Raw genomic sequence first — 8,090 nt, 5'->3', positions numbered from 1 at the left:
AGGGACGAAATCCAACTAGATCTAGACCAGTTACAGAGGTAGGCAGATGAGAATAGGATGGAATTCAACACAGACAAGTACAAGGTACTGCATCTAGGGAGAAGGAACCAGCAACATACCTATAGGCTGGCGAACACCCTTCTCAACAACACAGTGGCTGAAAGGGATCGTGGAGTCATTGTTGACTCCAGGATGGACATGAGCCGCCAATGCGTGGAAGCGGTCAGTGAGGCTAGCCGCACCTTGTTGTGCATCTACAGATGCATCACAAGCAGGTCCAAGGAGTTGATCCTTCCCCTCTATGTGGCGCTGGTCAGGCAACAGTTGGAATACTGCATCCAGTTCTGGGTGCTGCACTTCAAGGGGGATGTGGCTAACCTGGAGAGGGTCCAGAGGAGGGCCACTCACATGGTCAAGGGGCAGCAGGCCAGGCCCTATGAAGATAGACTAAAGGGCCTGAATCTATTCAGCCTCCACAAGAGAAGACTGAGAGGGGATCTGGTGGCCATCTATAAACTCACCAGAGGGGACCAGCGAAAAATAGGTGAGGCCCAGTTTCCCCGGGCACCACCTGGGATAACAAGGAATAATGGGCACAGATTGGTTGAGAGTAAGTTCAGGCTTGATATCAGGAGGCATTACTTTACGGTTATTGCTGCCAGGCTCTGGAATGGGCTCCCAAGTGAGGTGGTGCTCTCCCCTACCTTGGGGGTCTTCAAGAGGAGGTTGGATAGATATCTGGCTGGGGTATTATGATCCCAGCACTCGTTCCTGCACAGGGCAGGGGGTTGGACTTGATGATCTGTTTAGGTCCCTTCTGACCCTAGAAACTGAAACTATGCTACTGTGCGCACAGTCAGCGTCTTGTGTAGATGTGGCCAAGTTTTCTTTTTCATAGTCCTATGAAAAAGGCTTTAACCTCAAGATCATCCATCCCTTCTTGAATGAGGGACTGCAATAACCAATCTTACAATCTGTAAAGCAAACTCCTCTTAATGTCAAAGTATCTCCCCATGAGACAAGCTATTTCATTGACAGAGTTCTTGCCTAGGGGTACATATAGGGAGGGGTGATTCAGCTTTCTCTACATGCTATCACTTATTCTTGGGTGAAATTATGTTTCTACTTTTTAGAAGTTTTTGGCCAGCAGATCCTATAAATATTTCAGAGAGATGCATTTTTGGCTTCTGGCTGCTCACCACTTTTACTAGCTCTCAGGAATTTTTTTTAGGCTAGGAGAAGAAGAAGAAGTTTTCCCAGAGAAAATTACTTACCACTAATTTTCTTTGTCATAGTCTTCTTTCTTGCATTAAATACTCCTTGCTCCTTCTCTCTCTGTCCCATCACTGTCCATCCTACATTAGTCTCTCATCTGAATGAAGCCAGAAGGAATGAGCCAAGAACTGAATAGTACTGAAAACAAGCCCCTGTATTTTGTGCCTCTTCACTTCCATTAGGTGCACTCATAATGCTAGCTGCCTGGAATTATGTGGAACATTTCTTCTCAAACAGGAGAAGAGGTGGGACTCTGATCTATATAAGTACCAGTAAGTAATGTTCTCGTGTCAGTTTCTGAGCTGGTGATCAAATAGAAGTCAGAGAGAGAGAGAGTTGCAGAGAAAACTGACTTGTTGCAAGTACAGAACCAACTGGAAGAGGTGAGAGGAGGAACAGAGCAGTAGAGTTGGCTGTTTTTACATAAAAATAATACCTCAAGCCATAAAAGTGAATGAGGACCCCAAGCAATGCAGTCTGGAAGGAAAGGAGGAGGTCACCAAAGATACTCTGTGAAAGGCCAACAGGAAGCAAGAGAGGCAAGGATGAGGAACCACTGAGGGAAACCCTAAAGGGATCATTAGAGAACTAGGAAGAGTAAGCAGTTACAGTAGAACCTGGCTTATTCCTATCTGGGTAGTTCACAATACACTTAATCTAGCACAGGTGACTGATTTAAGGACAACCCACTCAACTGACCCTCTGACCCCAGATGTCTTTCCTGCTCATGCAGAGGGCTGGACCCGATGATCCTTCGGGGTCCCTTCTGTCACAACCCAAAGTTGTGATTTTCGTTTTTGTGTGTGCTTTGGCACCACTGAATTATTTTCCCGCCAATTTGTAGCTTTCTTTGCAGTGTTCATTTCTTCTTTGCAGCACAGAAATGCTCGTTGCAAAGAGTTCCCGCCATTTGTATTCTAATTCGAGCCCCATTATTGGCTTGCGTTAAATTATTCACACGTGGCGGCTAGTGATTGGCTTGCTAGCCATATAAAAGGCTCGGGTGGTTTCCGCCCAAGTTGGAGAAGTTGGAGAAGAACTTGGAGATCTCCGAGAATCTCAGGAGGATCCTGAGAACCCCGATTCCGAGAATTCCGGGAGAAATCCAAGAGAATTCCAGCAAGGAGTCCATGATTACCTCGTGGACTTCTACGAAATCCCGGACCCGCGTGTTAGCCTAAACAACTACTAAGAGCCTCTCCCCGTTGCCGTTCGCAATCCTCGACGTATCCCTCTCCCTGCGCGCAAAAGGACCCACGGAGCCTAGCAAACTTCGTGTGAGTGAGTGAATAAAAGGATCCACGGAGCCTAGCAAACTTCGTGAGAGAGACCCGAGCTTGTCGTAGTCCTCAAACGAGGATTTAATCGGAGCTGTGCCTGGGAAACTGTCCAGCCTACACCGCGACCATCTTTGGTGTAAGTAAACAATCTTGAATCAACCATTATGCGTCCGTGCCTAATTCTAGCGTGTCGCCCGTTCTCTCCGATCCAGTGTGCCCGGGCTGCTGGCCACAGCCCGCGCGGAGTGAAAAAGGGCCCGGATCGCTCCCGGCCCGCACATGGCGACATGGATGGGATCGGGAGTAGGCCCGCACACCTTCCAGCCCTATGTTTCTAACTATTTGCCGCAGCTTTTACTTCTCCAATCAAATGGAATTCATCAGCATCCTGTTCAGCTGATTGGACAAGTAGTGCCCCTTGAAATAAACCCCCCTTGCCCTAGCAAATAGCTAGAGCACTTCAGGGGTCCAGCACATCTGTTGGATGTGGCCATTTATAGCCTCAGACATTTCACATTTTCTCATTTTCATAGTGGAGTAAGGAAGCTAACCCTGTGCAGAATCCAGATTCTATGGTATATAATGGGCCACAAAAGCTCAGGAATGGAGATGTGCTGAGGACGGAGGGGCTATGGGGACGGCATCAGAGAAACAGACTGTACAGTAGAATAGTCAGAAACCAGACTGGAGCAGATCCAGAAGAAAACAGCTTTTCTACATGGCAATGTTATTCTGGAACAATATAGGGCAGTGAGTCTCCACCAGGGTGACATGACACATGGGGTGCTTTGACATCCTTTCAAGGGTGCTGCAAAGTGCCACACAATGTTAGCACTGTTAGGTGTGCAAAGGTGATTCACAAGATAAATTCAGAAGTTTCAAATATGAGTTAATAGTGTTAAAGACATTCTGACCTTCTGTAGTCTTTCTGAGATCTTTCCATCAGAAGAACTGCTCTATTGCTTTTCTGTAATCAAAAAATGAGCGAAAACTAAGAACTGGCATTTTCAGAGAGGTGTCTTGAGGCTAAGGAGTTTGAATCTAAGAAGGTTGAGAATTACTTATACAGAGGCATAATAAGGAGATCATTCTTGTGTTTGGGAGTTACCACTCTCCTTGTGGTTTAAAATAGAAGATAATAGAACTTTTAAGAGTTTCATTCTTTTCTATTTGATTAAAAAAAATGTTTTGTGTATTATTTGCACATAATTTTAAACTGTGCTAAATGCTGTTACTGTTGTAATTGCCAAGGCCCCTTCTTATCTGAAGGAGAAGTGAGGGCAGTTATTACTGTAGCTGAGCAAAGCATGACTGGTCAGTGATCTCCCACAGCAGGTATAATATGCTAATTAAAATGAACTGACTTGATGTTTCATACGGTTACAGAAGATGGCAGTAGAGATATTTGACACTGAACTAAAGAGTTAGGAAGAGCTTCCAATTCCTCATAGAAGTTGAAAGTTGAAAGGAAGTAGCAGTAAAACCTGTTCTTTTCTTCCAGTTATTTTATGAAGAGACTAACTTAAATAACTTCATTATTTAGCAATGGTAATCTACTGAGCAAAATTCATAAAATCATAGAAAAAAGAGCTGGAGGGGACCTTTGGAGATCGTGTAGTCCAACCCCCTGCTCATGGCAGGAGCATTCCTGTCTAAACCATCGCTGACAAATTGTATGAAATAGTCTGAGGCAGTAGTTTGTTCCCAGAGCAAATGGAAATTATTGTGCAATTAGATGCCTGTTGGAACAAACACTGCATGAATACCTAGTAAGAGATGACCTCTGCCCCAAAAGCTTGTCAACTAATCAGACAAGAAGTGGGCAACAGGAAGGATTATTTTTATTCTTCCCATTCTATAGGAATCAAGGCATAGAAAAGTGTCAGATCCAGAAAAGTATGTAGGTCAGGTGTCTAAATTCTCATGATTTCAATGGGAATTTAGGTGACTAAATAGGAGTTAGGCATTTAAATACCTTATGGGACTTGTCCAGTATTCTATAGAAAGCAAGTGGCAGAGCTGGGAAGTCAACTACAAACCTCAGACACAGGCCAGTGCCCCAACTCTTTTTTAAAAATACTTTCTTGAAATGATGATGAAATTGGACACGCAGGCACAACAGATCTCTTGCTAAAGAGTGAGAAAGGTGGACTGTACCTAAGCTTAGCATAGCTAGGGGTGGGTTGTGGGGCATCAGCCCTGGGTGGTGGGGGTGACCCATCCCAAGGGAGTCTATACTGTGACTGCCTTTGCCTTTGCCCAGGACACAACATTTACTAGTTATGACTCTGGATGGTAATATATAAAAGAAACATCATGCAATATGTGGCAATGTGCCACTGAATTAAAAAAGAAAGATATCACTGAGTGAGTCTACATGAGACATTTACTGCAGAGTAGGCAAATTAGCTCTGCAGTAAATGTCTTGCACCTATACGTGCAGCCCTACCAGGCCACAGGAAACTAATAAACTCTAAAGCAGGATAGTATTTGTACGTACAAGTCTTAGCCTGCTTTGGCATTTTTTACTTCACAGCAGTGCATGTGTAGATGCTGACGTGGCTGACTGAGACAAGAGGGTGCTTCAGCGCAGGGACTGCCTGCTGGCTAACCCTGCCCTGGAGCACCCTCGTGCCCCAGCCAGCCCCTCTGCAACACACTGAGCCGGGTCAGAGCAGCCCAGGCTGGCAGGCTGACCCCCCAAGTCCTCCTGCCAGCCAACACTACTTTGACTTGGCTCAATGTGCTGCAGTCCTGGGTGCACAATCAAATGGCACACCTAGGAGCAATACATTCCTTCACAATATGCACCACAGTTTATTGATGCCCCCCAATAGCACATGTAGACACACCCACTGCTTGTCACATTACTGCTCTGAAACTTTTATCAGATGCAAACAAGACTGCTATTAACTTTGGTAACACTTGTGTTTACAGTAAATTGAGCACAGCTTGTTGAAAGTGAAATTTGACCTGAGTTTTAGTGGCTTGTTCCAGATCCTCTCCAGAAGAATTAAAAGGCTTGAACAAATCTCACCGCTCATCATCATCAGGCGTACATAAGCTCCATGGCTAGATTTAGGGAAATGGAGGCTCTCTGCTCCCTCTTTTGGAGAGAAGAGGAAAGGCCAGCTCTGGCCAACTTCACTTATGTGAGTGAAATAGGGAGAAGTAGTTAGCCCTGTGAAAGTCAAGCAAAAGACTGGGAAGGGTGGCACCCTAGAGACTAACTTGGTTAGAAAGGTATATGCTTTCATAGGTGACAGCCTACTTCATCAGGAATTCATAGTCTCTGACAAAGTAGGCTATCACCTACAAAAGCTGATTCCTGTGAATTAATTAGTCTCTAAGGTGCCACCCTGCCTGCTGTGAGTTACAATGCTCATACCTACTACTGCCATTGTTTTGGGGGGGTTTATTTGTTTTGAAGTGCAAAGAGATTACATGATTACTGATGCTGTACTCATGAAAGGACTCATAGATATTGCATATGACATGGGCTGAATTAGGGGTCACCCTGACTTCACATGACAAGGAGCTTAGGTAATTGAGCTTTGGAGCAGCAAAGAGAAGGGGAAAAAACTTTATTTGGGATATGAGGGGCTGTATCTCTTAGAGCTGTTAAAATGACTGCCTGTTTTGTCTACATCCCCTGCTGGACATTTGGTGGCATGTATAAAGCAACTCAGGTAACTGGTATGTCTGCGCAAAGCTTCAGTCCATGATTTGATTCAGTGGAGATTCAGCCTGATTTGGTGGCCGAATCTCCAAATCTGAATCAAATCAGGAGACCCTTTAATCTCCCTGAATCGAATTGGAACTCTCTAAATCGATTAGGAGTGATTCAGAAAGATTCAGAGATTCGGACATAGACACAGCTCTAAATGTTTTTTCTACATACCTCAAGGTACCAGGCAGCTCGTGAATACTGAGATGCTGGGGTGGATGGAGTATCCCACAGGAGCGTGGGGGGCTTCCCAGCATGCTCGGCAGCCGACCTGGAAGTGGGCCAGAAGCACTTCTGGTCCACTTCCAGGTTCACTGCTGAGCATTTGGGGGCCCCCCCTGCACTCCTGTGGGACACTCCTTCTTCCCCAGCATCACAGCGTTCACAAGCCATGCTGGTACCTTAAGATATGTAGAAAAACATTTAAAGTTGTGTCTATGGCCAAATCGCTGATTTTCCGAATTAGCATCGAATCTTCAGATTCAGCTGAATCAAATCGGGGACAGTGATCTGAATCAACAAATCAAATCACTGTTCCTGATTTGGACCGAATCCGAATCAAATACGACCCACTTTCCCCACTCCTAGTAACTGGTGTCCCCTGGTAGCAGGTCACTTACTAACTGGGCCAGGAAGGTGGCAGAATGGATTTGCTTCCTCATGGGGCACATCTACACATGACATTAATTCGACGCAGTAAACTCTAGCATAGATTGCACTGGAATTTATTGTTCCTGGGCACAGTGTTTTTACATGTGCCTGGGACCACAGCACATTGACCCGGGGTGGAGCAGCCCCAGCTGGCAGGGAACACTGGGGGTCAGCCTGCCAGCCTGGGGCTGCTTCAACCCGGCTCAACATGCTGTGGAGAGGCTGGCTGGGACATGTGTGCGCTCCAGTGTGGGGCTAGCCAGCAGGCAGAGGCTTTACGGCAGAGCTAATTAGTCAACTCTGCAGTAAACGTCTCATGTAGACGTGCCCACTGAGACCCAGCTGGATAGGTACAGCTCATTATACAGCGAGGCTGCACAGTTGTGATGGTGCAGCACTGACTCCACAGTGGGCACATCTACACATGCATTAATGCACCATAATTACAGTGTATTGTTTAGTACCTATAATAACAGGTACTAACTTAATGCACTTTAGCTGATGCTACTGTGCAGTAGCACTGGTGCAGGTCTTTTATGTGATGCTAATATTCAGTAGATTAATTCTACTGCATATTATTGCATTAGCACAGCTTTTTGCTGTGACATGCTAATGCGCAGTAGAATTAGTCTACTGAGCTTTTAGCATCTCTTGTAGATGTGCCCAGTAAGTTACTCTTCATCAACTCCCCCTGAGGGAACACAGTGCCTTCATGCCAGATAGCTCACTCCATTTTGAAGTGTGGAATGATTGGGCCTATTCAGGGAATTAGTGTGAACAGCTGGTGCCCTGTAAATTTGCACCCTAATTTACTATGCATTAACTTCCCTATACAGACATGTCCTAACTTACCCTTTGAGCAGGGTTTTAGGTATGGACTTTGGACTGAAGCAGTGTTCTGAACTGCCATAACATGCTCAGGGACTGACCAAATCCTTAAAGTACCATCTTAGATGGCTCAGTTTCTCATATGCAAATACGCATGCTGGAGTTTTCTGCTGCTTTTGACTGTCTCTGAGTTTTGTGTACTGCACTCTTGAGAAGCAGGGAAAATGCCTGAAATCAGAGTATGGCTCTAGTGGACACTACAGTGTGTGGGGCAGTGGGTAGGGCAGTGTGGGGAGAGGGGTCCTGGTATAACTCTGGCAGCAGGGATA

The sequence above is a fragment of the Alligator sinensis genome, unplaced genomic scaffold (genome assembly GCF_000455745.1).
Source record: "Alligator sinensis unplaced genomic scaffold, ASM45574v1 scaffold777_1, whole genome shotgun sequence".
Classification (NCBI taxonomy): domain Eukaryota; kingdom Metazoa; phylum Chordata; order Crocodylia; family Alligatoridae; genus Alligator; species Alligator sinensis.
Note: the sequence above shows the minus strand (reverse complement) of the source record.